Source organism: Pseudorasbora parva, chromosome 7, assembly GCF_024679245.1.
Source record: "Pseudorasbora parva isolate DD20220531a chromosome 7, ASM2467924v1, whole genome shotgun sequence".
Taxonomy (NCBI): Eukaryota; Metazoa; Chordata; class Actinopteri; order Cypriniformes; family Gobionidae; genus Pseudorasbora; species Pseudorasbora parva.
The window spans coordinates 12,287,784-12,302,880 of record NC_090178.1 but is presented as its reverse complement, the minus strand read 5'-3'; the positions used below and the strand labels follow the sequence as shown (position 1 = coordinate 12,302,880).

The 15,097-nt window shown below is 37.9% G+C and overlaps 1 protein-coding gene across 1 annotated transcript in view; it reads left to right on the top strand.

The window, feature by feature from the left end:
- Positions 1-1,305: 1,305 nt before the first annotated feature.
- Positions 1,306-15,097, top strand: part of LOC137082745 (transcription factor HIVEP3) — a 106,581-nt gene continuing 92,789 nt past the window's right edge. Inside the window, exon 1 of the mRNA XM_067448162.1 lies at positions 1,306-1,594. The gene's annotated coding sequence lies outside the window, so the exon portion shown is untranslated. The remainder of the gene's footprint in view (positions 1,595-15,097) is intronic.

Sequence of the window (15,097 nt, the reverse complement as noted above, 5' to 3'; positions counted from 1 at the left end):
CGCATTCAAGTTTTGCTCAGTTCCTCAAGCACCACTCTTCCTTGAGAGTAATTCGACTCTTGTAAAATAAATATATAAAAAAGCATAATAACAGGTTGGAGGCCCAGCAGGCGTGGAGTTTGGGAAGCTATATTTACGGCCAGTAATTAAACTGTCCTTCGGGTATCGACCCAGAACTGCATTTGCATCTGTTAAACAAAGCATTCCTTTGTCAACCGTTTGTCATATGGTAGTCAGGGTGACTGTGTTTAGATTCATAAGACGAGTGTCACACACACTAGTACATTCAGAAACAAACAACAGATAAATCCCCAAGCTATAGTGTGTGTTTTGGCGTACTCAGTTTACATGGTCTTCAATTTTTGAAGGCCGCTGCCATTGTTAAAAGGTGGGCCAGTGAGGACATAATCTGACTGGAAATATAAACCCAACGGGGAAAATTCCCTGCAGAACTGGTACAACTATTTAGGACTTCTTCCTTAGTATACAATGTGATTTTGGCAACTTTAGGGAAAACAAAGAGCACAAGTAATAATTTACTACTCAGGTTTAGTTTATAATATACTAAGGAATAACCAAACTTTCCTGGGAGTTTAGTAATGTTTTTAAAATTCTGGTTTCCTACTTTTCCTCCATGCCCCTGGGAAAGAGTTAAATGAATTAAAGTTCATACTGATGGTTAACCCTGTTAATAGTCCTCATGTGGGTCATACTACCATTAGTGCAACTGAGTCAGGGAATTGTGGGAATTGTGCTGACATAAGCAACTCAGTATGCATCCCCCAGATGGGCCTGCTTGTGAAACACTTGCTCTGAATGTATTATGGAATTCTCCCTCTTATGTTCAGTGAAATATTTGAATATGGTTATGATGACTGTTTAACTTAATAATTATCAGTTATATCAATTGTATGAAATTAATAAAAAATTAGCAACCTAGGGCCAATGTAAAGGAATTATTCTCATGTTTCCCCCATACAATACAGTAAATGACAGAATTTACTCTTTTTGGTGAACTGTCCCTTTAAAAAAACATATAGCCTACTGTAGGCCTATATATGTAAGAGTAGGCCTATTGATTGATAGTAAAAATAAATAAATAAAACAAATCTACACAAAAGTTTTGCAGGGTCCCCTTGAAATAAAGAATACCGGGACAAGGAATTTTTGGAATGTTCCATGACGTCACCTCACTGTCGCTGACAGTGAGGAGGGAGCTAAAAAAATGAAGGTAGTTCTTCGGCCAATAGACGACGCGAGAGGATACTACCTCATGATTATTAATCACCCTGAGAACTGCGAGAGCATGGGAAGGGGGCGGGGCCCCGGGGCGTCGCGTGCAGGGTGGTGCGGTGTGAACTCTTTGCGTTGCGCGACGCCGTGGCTGTTGTTGTTGCACCGATCAGCTGAACGCATGATTGCGCTTCTAGTTTGACAAGCAAGAGGGGAAGCCCTGTTGGCTCCCGAGAGCGTCCAAAGAACGCAGAGAGGCGTCAGCAGCGATTCCGTTTGACAAGCAATGGGATGCGGACCACGGCACGCTGCCCTGGAGAGTAACGTTAAATGGCTACATCAACACCAACAGCTGTGTCAGGTATGGTTAGCGTGTAAATGTTTTATGTTTTTTCACGTATGCCTTAGTCGATAAAGTGCGTAGATTAGTAAGCATTTTATTAAGTATTTTTCTTTGATATCTTGATTTAGCAGAAATAACATTTGATGAAGTCTGTTAGTAAAACTTGGACGTGGTGTTTTGCAGAAACTACTGTTTAAACTGTCATTTGTAGAAGCTGTTACACTTTTCATACGTTAAATATGAAGATTGACTTTCTGTAAACTATATGCGACACAGTATTAGTGTCTTGACTGTTTACACAAGTTGAGAAATGTATAGCGCGAACTCTCACTCAGCCTATGGTTTTGTTCCGACGGTCAGCCAAGAATAACGTTTGCTACATGGCAAACCACACAACCCAGGAATCTGACGCTCTTTCCTAATTCTTGGAAATGACAGAACATAGACGGAGTTCCCCCGTGTGTGGGGTAAGTTAGGCTAGGGAGCACTGGACATTTGCTCAATAGAGAATGATACTTAAAGGGATAGTTCACTCTAAAACTGAAAATAGTTATTATTCGCCTTCGCGCTGTTCCAAATTCACATGACTTCCGTGGAACACAAAAGGAGGTTTCCACTTCCATAGCCTTTTTCTTTCTTTCATACAGTGAAAATGAGGCTGTCATTGTGCCTCAAATTCGGAAGGCAAGAATTCATTTTTAGAAGAACTTCCTTAAAAACATAGGCCTATGTATATTTTTAATTTCCAAATAGCTTTGAGGAACAGTCCAAAATGTAAGATGTCTTCTTAAAATAACTGGTAACATTTGTTTACTGATGGTTTTCTAGCTCAGAAAATACTTAAAAAAAAATCTTTGGTGGAGCTTAAAGTCGACATGAAATATACTTTCTAAATGCATGTATTAATCTTATTGTGCTCAATTAATCCATGAATGTTTCAATTTAAAAAAAATATTTTTGCCTCAAAATCAAAATGTCGTTACTCGACCTTCTGGTAAAAAAGACCACTCTTTTCACACTTTTCTACTTTTTTAGTCCGCCCTCCAAGATTGGGTTTATCCTCCTTTTTTGATTTCCATGTATGGATTATTATTCATATCCTTTATCCTTGGATGTACATAATATGGAAGAAAATATCTGTTGCTATTTCTATTCCATAGCAGGCTTAAACATCAACATGGTTTTAAAAAGTAGGTATGCACGATATGTTTGCCACCATATCTGTATCGGCTGATATTTTTAATGTTAGCTTTATTTTTATCTGCCTGATATGAAAACTTGGCCAATATATTAAAGCAGATAAATAATGGATTATTTCCTTCAGCCAAGACGAGTGCTGTTCTCCATGATAGTTTTGAATCTCTTGAAATATGATTGAAATCACTTCAAAAAGTCTGTTATAGATTACATAAAATTATAATGAGAAGATTATAATTGTGTGCTTGGGGTATGGCTTTTTAATGTTGATACTTTTGTGTTTGTAGTCAAGTTCTCAAAAAATATATGAAAGTTTGGCTTTAGATTTATTGGCCAGTATATCGTATAAAGAATTGTCGGTATCGGCCAAATTTTTCTTATTGGTGCATCCCTACTAAAAAGTATCAATATAGTCTGGGAGGTTTGCTTAGGAAATGTATCATAATTAACCACGTATTTTTGTTATGATCATTTTTAATATTTCAATTATATAATCACAGTCATCAATAGTCAAAACATTAGGTACTACATGATCTGCCGTGAGCGACATGAATTCATTCTAAACCGTTCAAATCATGAATTTCTTGGTGTCAATGTTATCATGCATTTGAAAAGTGTTTCATGTGCACTGATGTTAGCAACGGTATATTTGATTCAGGCTGGTTTTGTTTGGAGTTAAGTCAACTCTCTAATGTGATCAAACAGTTTCCCTCATCTCAAGTAACATGAAAAACTTGGCTTTGTTTGCCTCAGACACAGTTGGCTAGAGCTAGTGTCTTTTAATGCAGTGTGTGGTGGTGAGGAGAGAAAGCTTAATGATATTATTTTTGAGTGTATCAGCACAAAGCGCAGAGCTCTGCGAATGAGACGTGTTATTGCTTGAACTAAGCGGCAACAGTGCTCCAGCAGAATTTGAAGGGAGGAATGGTGTTGGGCTTTTTCCTTCTTTTATTTATCACAATGTCAAAATTGTCGAGTATATCATAAGCAACACCTTTGTAAAGAGAGACAGTTTGTTTTTCTTATACTCAGGAAAAATGTTTGCTTTTAGCCTGCTAATTTGGAGTTACGGTGCAGCCTGCGTTTTAAGAATGAGAAAAATCAGCTTCAATCTTCCTTAAATAGAGAGACTAAGTTACTCACTGTCTCTGTATGGCACTTTATGTAGTGCATTATGTTAGATCGTTTTTCATTTTCCGTTTCGTTTTCATTATGAATACTTATTTGCAATTTGGAATTTTATATTTAAGTGACTTTTTGGCTACAGTGATGATGTGTTGCTATAGCTGATGTGATGTGAAAATGTATAACATTTCTGGAGTTCAGCCAGACAGTTTATTTATAGACAGTTTATTTAATAGACAGTTTATTTACTCTCCCATGTCAATCCTGACTTGTATGCTGTCATTTTTTCCCTTTAGACTAGAAAATAATTAATGATAGTCTGGTTGTTTAAATAAAAGACCAAGATTTGGGATCGAGTTGGTTAGTGGCAGCATCAGAAATTGCATACAAGTCGGTTCTTATTTTAAATAAGTAATTTCTTCATTACAATTAAAAATATGGTGTGTGTAATAAAAATGTAATTCATCAACATTAGTCATTTTGTGAATGCCATTTGACCTCCTAGTGCCAGTTGTGTCACTTCCCTACCTTTCACAAATCCTCCCCGGTGGATTCATGGGATGGTAAATTGTCCATGGGATAGTAAATTGTCCATTGGATGCGCATTTTGAGATCTCAATAGAAGTAGTATGTCATCCAGGTACTTTTTGTCATCTGTGAATTTGAACATGAAATTCTTTTCACATACTGTTTTTTCCCCCTAGGGAAGTATGCATATTCGATAGTATACAAGTATGCGTCTGATTCACAAGCATTGAGTTTAATTTGCGACTGATTTGTTGAAAAGAATGGATGATTCGAAATAAACATTAAATATAAACCTGCATCATATGAAATTGCATACTTTACTACTATATAGTAGGTAAATAACTGTGTGTGACAAAATAAATATGTCTGAATTCACAGTACTCATAAAAGAGTAGGGAAAAAGTACCTGGATGACCTCCTTCTGCAAGCGAGATTCCGAAGTGTGCATGGGGTGGGCAATATTCATGAATGGCAGTAAAGTGTTAGGTCACATGATAATGACAACACGGCAAATGTAGTACGTCCAGAATCAAATTACATTCATACTACACATATACATATTATATAAAACATACTTTTTTAGCAGTTGTGAAATTATTACTAATTAAAAAAAGGAGCTACTCAGGAATGTGATTTCCGACATAGCCTGGCTTCCCACATTTCATTATGCCTACTTCCCCTCTATTTAGCATGCTATAAAGTATTTTCTTTGTTTTACAGTGCCTTGGGAAAGTATTTGGCCCACTTGAACTTTGCAACCTTTTGCCACATTTCAGGCTTCAAACATCAACAAACAAGTGGGACACAATCATGAAGTGGAACAAAATTTATTGGGTATTTCAAACTTTTTTAACAATTAAAAAACTGAAAAATTGGGCGTGCAAAATTATTCGGCCCCCTTAATTTAATACTTTGTAGCGCCACCTTTTGCTGCGATTACAGCTTTAAGTCGCTTGGGGTGTGTCTCTATCAGTTTTGCACATCGAGAGACTGAAATTTTTGCCCATTCCTCCTTACAGAACAGCTCGAGCTCAGTGAGGTTGGATGGAGAGCGTTTGTGATCAGCAGTTTTCAGTTCTTTCCACAGATTCTCGATTGGATTCAGGTCTGGACTTTGACTTGGCCATTCTAACACCTGGATATGTTTATTTTTGAACCATTCCATTGTAGATTTTGCTTTATGTTTTGGATCATTGTCTTGTTGGAAGACAAATCTCCGTCCCAGTCTCAGGTCTTTTGCAGACTCCATCAGGTTTTCTTCCAGAATGGTCCTGTATTTGACTCCATCCATCTTCCCATCAATTTTAACCATCTTCCCTGTCCCTGCTGAAGAAAAGCAGGCCCAAACCATGATGCTGCCACCACCATGTTTGACAGTGGGGATGGTGTGTTCAGGGTGATGAGCTGTTTTGCTTTTACGTAATCATAAAGTTTTGCATTGTTGCCAAAAAGTTCAATTTTGGTTTCATCTGATCAGAGCACCTTCTTCCACATGTTTGGTGTGTCTCCCAGGTGGCTTGTGGCAAACTTTAAACGACACTTTTTATGGATATCTTTAAGAAATGTCTTTCCTCTTGCCACTCTTCCATAAAGGCCAGATTTGTGCAGTATGCGACTGATTGTAGTCCTATGTCCCACCTCAGCTGTAGATCTCTGCAGTTCATCCAGAGTGATCATGGGCCTCTTGGCTGCATCTCTGATCAGTCTTCTCCTTGTATGAGCTGAAAGTTTAGAGGGACGGCCAGGTCTTGGTAGATTTGCAGCGGTCTGATACTCCTTTCCTTTCAATATTATCACTTGCACAGTGCACCTTGGGATGTTTAAAGCTTGGGAAATCTTTTTGTATCAAAATCCGGCTTTAAACTTCTCCACAACAGTATCTCGGACCTGCATGGTGTGTTCCTTGTTCTTCATGATGCTCTCTGCGCTTTAAACGGACCTCTGAGACTATCACAGTGCAGGTGCATTTATACGGAGGCTTGATTACACACAGGTGGATTCTATTTATCATCATTAGTCATTTAGGTCAACATTGGATCATTCAGAGATCCTCACTGAACTTCTGGAGAGAGTTTGCTGCACTGAAAGTAAAGGGGCCGAAAATTTTTGCACGCCCAATTTTTCAGTTTTTGAATTGTTAAAAAAGTTTGAAATATTCAATAAATTTAGTTCCACTTCATGATTGTGTCCCACTTGTTGTCGGTTCTTCACAAATAATTACAGTTTCATATCATTATGTTTGAAGTCTGAAATGTGGCAAAAGGTTGCAAAGTTCAAGGGGGCCGAATACTTTCGCAAGGCACTGTATATGCAATTTTTGACAGTACTTTGCTGAGATGTTACTGCACTTGTATGCTTTTCCCTTTTTGGTCTGATTTCTTCTATTGTTCTCCTCATTTTCAAGTCACTTTGGATAAAAGCGAAATGATTAAATGTAGGGCTGCACGTTTTCAAGTTTTTCATTAACCGTTAACCGAGGCCCTTAGCGGTTAATACTCGGTTAACCATAGTGTGCGTCAGGGTTATTTTTAGCTTATTAATTTGACGACCGCCATCTCCGTAGTGAACGCGCCTATAGAGAGAAATGCACATCATGGATTACATAAACAGAGAGTAGCCTATTTCTTTTCGTTTTAAATTGTTAAAAGACATTTCAAGCTTTCTTAAGATATATTTCATGTCTGTGAGGCGTACGCTGAGTTTCTTAAATTAGGATGAGATGCGCTCCAGTTCATGAGCAATGCGAGTGGCCGCGAGGGCGCCTGCACAATTAGGGCATGTAGTAAAATATGCAGCGGAGAACGATTCACACAGCGTTTGACTCGCGCGGCTGAGCCTCTCCCGGCAGAGAGTTCAAGCATCTGTGGACTCGTCCCTTCAGCTCTGGCCATCTTGCTTTCAGTCCGCGATTAGCTTTTTGTTTTCTTCATTACAGTTAAAGTAACGTCTGCTTTTCTCTAGTCATTCACAAGTTTCTCACTTCAAACTTTCTTTCTTCTGCTCCGTTATGCACAGCGCGCAGGGGTCCCGCTCTGCTTCTGCCCTAATGCGACTTATAGTCCAGTGCGACTTATGTTATTTTCCTCTTCATGACGCATTTTTTGACTGATGCGACTCATACTCCAGAGCGACTTATAGCCTGAAAAATGCGGTAAGCACTGCATTGCAATACTTGCATTTTGCCCCGTCACTCTCATTTTTAAAGTACTCCCACGCTTTCTTTGCCCGCTTAGAAAGCGGGTCATGGCTTCTTCTTGTGGATATTACAAATGTCAGGGAGTGCTCTGGCGGTCTCTAGTGGTGTAAAAATATATTACAACTAAATTCAAAGCACGTCATTGACTCCACTTAACCGAGCAAAATGTTTCACTCGGTTACGCCATTTTCAACGGTTAATCGGTCAATCGGTTAACCATGGACACCCCTAATTAAATGTAATAGTATGCAAAAAAAAATTGTATGTCTATCGAGCAGTATATTTGAATATACAATATTCTTAATACGGTAAGCAAAAAATACTTGGATGATGTTTGGAATGACATGAACATAAGTGAATAATGAAATAAACAGAAAGAATACACATTTTTGGTTGAAGCATCTCTCCTAATTCTTATAGTGGCCCTATTATGTTGAAGTTAACTTTATTTGTTAAGAAACCAAAGTCTAATAGCATATCTTCCTTCTAATGGTTTCATTAAAAAAGAGCATGGCAAGGTCAAAAAACATTTGTAACTTTCGTCGTCAAACTCTCTAGAAATCCACAGAGGTTGGCGAGGTTAACGGCCGCGTGTCGCCAGTAAGTGTGTGAGAATCTTTAATGACCATTGCTTACCTCGTTAGCCAGGACTCCGCAGCACCTGTGGTGCGCTATAACCATCAGACTAATGAGCTGTTGGCAGAATTTCATCTTAAAGTTTTCCCTGGCTTAACTGCTCCATTTACATTTCTTTCACATGCAAAACGGAGGACATGAAAGATTTGTCTCATAAAACAATGGCATTCTGAGGCATTGAAATTCGCACTGTGAAGAAAAATACCGGTAATAACATTCTCTGCCGAAGTTAATGTGCTTTGTTTCGTGCCAGCATGCCACACAGGCCCCATCAGCGACGGATGGCATGAAGTGTAGATCTGAAGGATCACAGTATGTGCCCAGTGCCTTGTCCTTATCAACCCTCACTGCATCTGTTATCTCCTTTTTCCTTGAAAATATTCACAAACATATACGGACCGGTTAGACATCAAGTTCGCTGCTTGCTTCTCCCCTGCAGTCAATCTTTTAGCAAGGTTTTTTTTGTTTTTTTAAACACTTAAACTACCTAAGAGGTGCTGCAGTAGATACTTGCATTATTTGAATGCAGAGTAAAATTCCTCAAAAGAACTGGCCAACAAAATCTATTCTGATGTTGATTATTTAAGTATTAGCAGGTCCATCATTCACAAAGTTCTTTCAGTTCTTTTATTAAATATTCTGGCTCATTTTGTAATGCTTTAAAAGGGGTAGTTCATCCAAAAAAGGAAAATTGTCATCCTCGTGTTGTTCCAAACCCATAAGAATTTTCATCTTTGGGACATATGAAGATATTTTTAATGAAATCCTAGAGATTTCTGTCCCTCCATTGAAAGTGACTTCAAAGGATTTATATAGAGATCATAAAAGATATCCATGTGAATTGAGTCTTCTGAAGAGACATGATCGCTTTTATATAATGAACAGATTTAATTTAAGCTTTTGTTCACATATAAATATTGATCAGCGAACAGTGACATGGAAGCTCAAACCATACTGGCTTGACGCATGAGAACAAAGCTCATTTCTTGCGGAAGCTCAAACATGCCGCTCTTTATGATCCTTTTGAAGCATCAGAGTTTTGGGTATGGACGGACAGAAATCTGTCCGATTTCATTCAAATATTTTTATTTTTGTTTCAATTATGAACAAAAGTTTTATACGTTTCAGATCTATACAGGTGGAGCTGGGGAGGTGGAGGGTTTCTGAAATCATGCTGCTACTGCAAATCCTGACAAAGTATTTGAAGTTTGAGTAACAAGTTCATTGGCTACTGATAGAGCAGGAACCAATCAGCTGTGCCCTATAGAGCCTGCACTATATAGTTTCATGACAGAACTTTGTACATAGATTATTTTATTTGAATGTTTTAGATTTCTCTCCATTTTTAAGGGATGTTAGTATTGAGAGAGACAGAGAGATTAACTTAGATGTTTCTTCAGGATGTAATATTTTAAATTATATAGAAGTGTAATAATATTGAATTTGGATAATACAATTCCAAATATGGACTCTGGGTCGTTAATATACAAACTAGTGCGTAGTTTGTACTTTTTTGGTATATTTTGTTTAGAAATGTGCCAAATATCTGAAATGTAGGAAAGTGTTTTTTTAGGTACATTGTATCAGCATTGCAGTAGAATAACAGAATCATCATCCTGTCAGGTATGTTATTGCAGAAAGATAAGAACTTGGCCGTTATCTTAAACAACCCAAAACTGATTAAATGCCCAGTCATCCCGCCACACGGCTCCCTACTGAGAGTCCTCCAGTGTCACAGGGAACCTGCGAAGAGAGTCAAAATGAATGGGCATGTCTGGAAAGGGCATCAGGTGCAATAATTCCACAGTGAATGAGCCTGATGTCCTTCGTCGCCCATCAGTCAGGGACTCACTTGGTGTTTGCCATGCCATAGGGAAAACTGACACCAGAATGCTCACTCCCTGCTCTTTGATTTATGGCTTGATGAGTAGCAAAGCTCTGGGAGATTCACTGATCACTGGATTCTCATTTTTATCCCCCGACTTTCACACCCACCGTTACTTAGCATTTGCTCTTGTTTTCAGGAGCCGAAAATGGCAACTTTCTGTCTTGCGCCTTCAGAAGAATGTGATGCCTCTGGTGTAGTAATGTAATAACAAGAGTACAGGAGGTGATTGTCACTATCATCTCTAGTCTGGCACTTTCCTCATGTTGGCGTCCTATTTATAAAAGCATTCATGCTGCTGTTACTGGAGAAGCACATACAGTTGGGCCCAAAAGACTTAGAACAAAGTTAAAATTGTTCTAAATTATAATTATAAGAGAATGTGGAGAATTTGGAAATGTTGAAATAGATATATTTAAAATACTGCTGCATTTGTTGTCTTATTTTTTCCTCCCAGTGTTATTTTAGTATGATTTATGTACTGCTATATTTTTTGAATTACCTTTTATTTTGTATTTTTAGTGTTCCTCTTATTTTAGTATAGGTTTCAGTAACTTTGTTCATTTATGTTTATTATTTATTTACATTTTTTGCCAAAACAGCATTTCAACATTTTTAGTCAAATATTTATATTTTAGATATTTTGTTCAGCTTTACAAAAATAAATTTGGTCTAACTTGAAAGGGGACTTATTATGCCCCTCTTTTTGTAAAATAAGTCTCTGATGTCCGCAGCATATCCCAATAAATATCCCACAGGATGTTAAAATTGCCACTTTTTAGGGGTGAGCAAAAATGTTTTTGTGTGTGTTCCCTTAAATTCAAATGAGCTGGTAATCCTGGCCCCCTCTGCAAAATGGGCAGAACTTCAAGAGCTTATGCTTTGGCATACCGACAGCAAAAAAACAGGACAATCTTACAGTGAAAATGTCAGAAACTATCAGTAACAGTGTTCAGCTTTACACCTTCAAGCCAGAGTCAGACAATGATAGAGACTCAAGAAGAAGTGACAACATGTAGAACGCAACAGGATGGTTTTTAATGGCTAATCGATGATTTTATGTAGTGGATGTGGAGTTAGTAGTCTTCAAGTAATCTATTAGAATGTTCTGTCATGATAATCTATAAATCGCTGTATAGGACAGGAGCTCGAGTTCAAACACCTTATAAGAGTTAACAATGACAACACTGGCTTCCATTGAAGAGGAAGATAAGATATAAATGATATAAATAATATAAATAAAATATATTAAAAATGATACATTTGTTGCTTAATTAAACTTAAAACATTTTTTTTTTACTACAGTGGTCTCAGAATTTTGAACCCCAACTGTATTTGCGTATCTTCTTTATCACAGTTGTCTTTTTATGTTTCCTTTGTTAATTTGTTCCACTCTTTTACCAGTCTACCCCAAAGGTGTTATTTATGCACGAGTACCACAGACTTTGCTGTGAACAAGCACTACCAACAGCTGCAATGGGTTAATTATTATTCCTTCCACAACTGTTTCACATACCAGCTTGGGTGCCGTCACATACTTTACTACCCACATTTTGGCCACACTCTCTGCGTCGTACTTTCACAAGTCAGCGGCAATCAGATATTGTGTAGGGTTTTCCAGTGTTTGGAAATATTTCAGTTTTCGGTTTTGCATTGTGTTTGTAAAGTCTTTTTCTTCCTGTTTTTAGCATTGTTGATATATTAGAGCCTTTGTTGATCTTCCATTTAATCTGTGTTTTGTTAGTAGCCTTTAGATTAACACTACTGTAGAATTTCAATTGATCACAATATTAAAGTACTCCTGTGAATCTTGTTTATATGCTGGTCTGACAAAGCGAACAAAAAACATTGATTTTCAATGAGAGTTAGAGAATTAAAGGGATATGGGTGACCATTGGTGATGTAATGTAGGCGTGCCTACATGAAAAAGTGGTGAAAAGTTTAATTTCATGCAAATGAGAAACTGAAAACAGTGTCAGAAATTGTTTCATTTAGATTGTTCACTTTATTCATTTATAATTGTTAATCTCATGACGATATATTGCATCATAGCAGTACCCTTTAGTCATATTTATCCGTGTCGTATTGTGCAAAATGTGGGTCAGGTGTTTGTTTGCACTGTAGAGTTGTGTTGAACATCATCTGGCATGATCCCAAGGGAATGTTGGCTACAACTGCTGATGAGGATTACATTCCCTTGCCTGGTACTGGCATGGATTGCTAACTCCCGTAATGCAAATAACTATAGGCATGGCCAACACTAATGAGAGCCTAAACAATAACATATCATTCCTTTCTATATTTTGTGATGCATGTTTATTGAAACAGCCCAACCTAGATCAGGTATTATAGCTTGGAGTTAATGAAGTAGGAGTAATAATTCCCCACTCTTCCCTCAGGTCCCTTGTTCTGTTTTTTATTACTGATGTGTTTTTTATGGGTTTTCATTTAAAGGTTCATATTTTGTCATGCACAGTTTCGAGACATCAAATGACTCCCATTTGTCAGAGGCTGTCGTAGGCCATAGCTAATCTCCTAGGGTGAACTGAACCAAAACAGTTCACTGGCTACTGTTTTGATTGTGGGGCTCGGTGACTGACATCTGTCTAACTATGCATAGCATGAAATGCATTGATGAAGTACAGTGGGGCAAAAGAGTATTTGGTCAGCCACCAACTGTGCAAGTTCTCCCACTTAAAAAGATGAGAGGCCTGTAATTTTCATCATAGGTACACTTCAACTCCAAGAGACAGAATGAGAAAAAAAAATCACTTTGTCTGATGATTTGTTTTTAAAAGAATTTATTTGCAATTATGGTGGAAAATGGGTATTTGGTCTCCTATGAAAAAAGCAAGATTTTAGTGTGATCCTAGTGAATCCTAGTGAATGACTTGCAGAGAGCTGTGACCAAAGTAACAAAGGCTACCATCAGTAACGCACTACGCCACCAGGGACTCAAATTCTGCGGTGCCAAACGTGTCCGAGTGCTTAAGCCAGTACATGTCCGGGCCCATCTGAAGTTTGCTAGAGAGCATTTATATGATCCAGAAGAGGATTGGGAGAATGTCATATGGTCATATGAAACCAAAATATAACTTTTTGGTAAAAGCTCAACTTGTCGTGTTTGGAGGAGAAAGAATGCTGAGTTGCACCATATACTGTGAAGCATGGGGTGGAAACCCCATGCTTTGGGGTTATTTTTCTGCAAAGGGACCAGGACGTCTGATCCATGTAAAGGAAACAATGAATGGGGCCATGTATCGTGAGATTTTGAGTAAAAACCTGTATTTATTTTAAATTTTTAGATTTTTATTGTATTAACAACTAAGCTGTATGTGGACACATTTTTTTGGGTAGAAATGCATATTGCATTTCTTGTTGCAAATAAAACTCTCATAGTCCATAACTACTCTAATTTTAATATATAAATTCACTTAAATCATCAAACATTTGTTTGACTTGCCAGAGCCTTGACCCCAGCTTTGACTTGACTTGCTTGACATAAAGCAGTGACTTGTCTTGACTTGACTTGATTGTCACAACAAATGACTTGGACCTGCTTGAAACTTGATGGTTAAGACTTCAAAGAGATTTGCTTGTGATTTGCACATGTGTGACTTACTCCCACCTGGTAAAAACCTTGTGGTGACTTACAGAATACGGTTGACCTCTGTTATTGCCAACAAAGGGTATATAAAAAAGTATTGAGATGAACTTTTGTTATTGGCCAAATACTTATTTTCCACCATAATTTGCTAATAAATTCTTTAAAAATCAGACAATGTGATTTTCTGGATTTCTTTTCTCATTCTGTCTCTCTTAGTTGAAGTTATGATGACAATTACAGGCCTCTCTCATTTTTTAAGTGGGAGAACTTGGAAATAGGTGTCTGACTAAATACTTTTTTGCCCCACTGTATCTGCGCAAGTGGGGGCATGTATCAAATGCAATGTAAAACCACAAAAACCAAAATAACAAAAAACGTTTCTGGAACAAATCGCCTACCCTGCCTTTAATGTTCATTATGGTTATAGTATACCAGTGGTTAGCCACTCAGTTGACACTTATGTAATATCTGCATATCTAGGTGAAACAAGTGTTTTTTTTTATTTATTTTTTTTAAGTATACACTTTATTCAACCTAAATCCAATTGGGCTGTTTTTGTATTGATGCACTTTAGTACCTCTTCCAGACTGACTGTGTTTAATGTTGTGCATCAGAATCCAAAAGTAACATTTCGGTAATTTAGATTGCACGCCAGCAAATCTCACAGCTGTGGCCAAAGACATTTGTCTGATGGGCTTTTGTCTGATATTTGTGGTTTACTTGCATAATTATTGATCGCTCTGAAATGGATCGTATTGAACGAGGAGAACACTCGGCTCTTTCGGGTCTACGCTGTTGTACTGTGATATTTTAACCTGTCTTATCTCATTGCTCTAAGGGTCAAATGTATACAATTTCCCAGAATCATTGTGCTGAAAACCAGGAGCAGTTCTTTACTTCAGCGTCATAGAGAAATAAAAGTCTCCACCCCAAGGAAAGCCGATACAAAATCTCTATTCTCGGTCTGAGACTTCTCCCCCTCTCGTCCTGTCCTCCCTAAAAAACATGTGTATCTGCATGTCTTCACGCTTGGCCTTGCCCAACTTCTTCCTTGCATATTGGAGGTGTGTGTGTGTGTGTGTGTGTGTGTGTGTGTGTGTGTGTGTGTGTGTGTGTGTGTGTGTGTGTGTGTGTGTGTGTGTGTGTGTGTGTGTGTGTTTGAAAGAGTGTGAGATGCTTGAACACGGCTGAGCTCAGCAGTCAGAGGCAGACACTCACTGTACTCACACAAATTCCTCTTCTCTACATCGCTTGTGGTCTTACTAGGGATGTAGCAAACTATGTATTTTCAAAGTACAAATTACATTTGCTGTAAAATCGAGCTACAGTGGATTTGATTCATCAAGC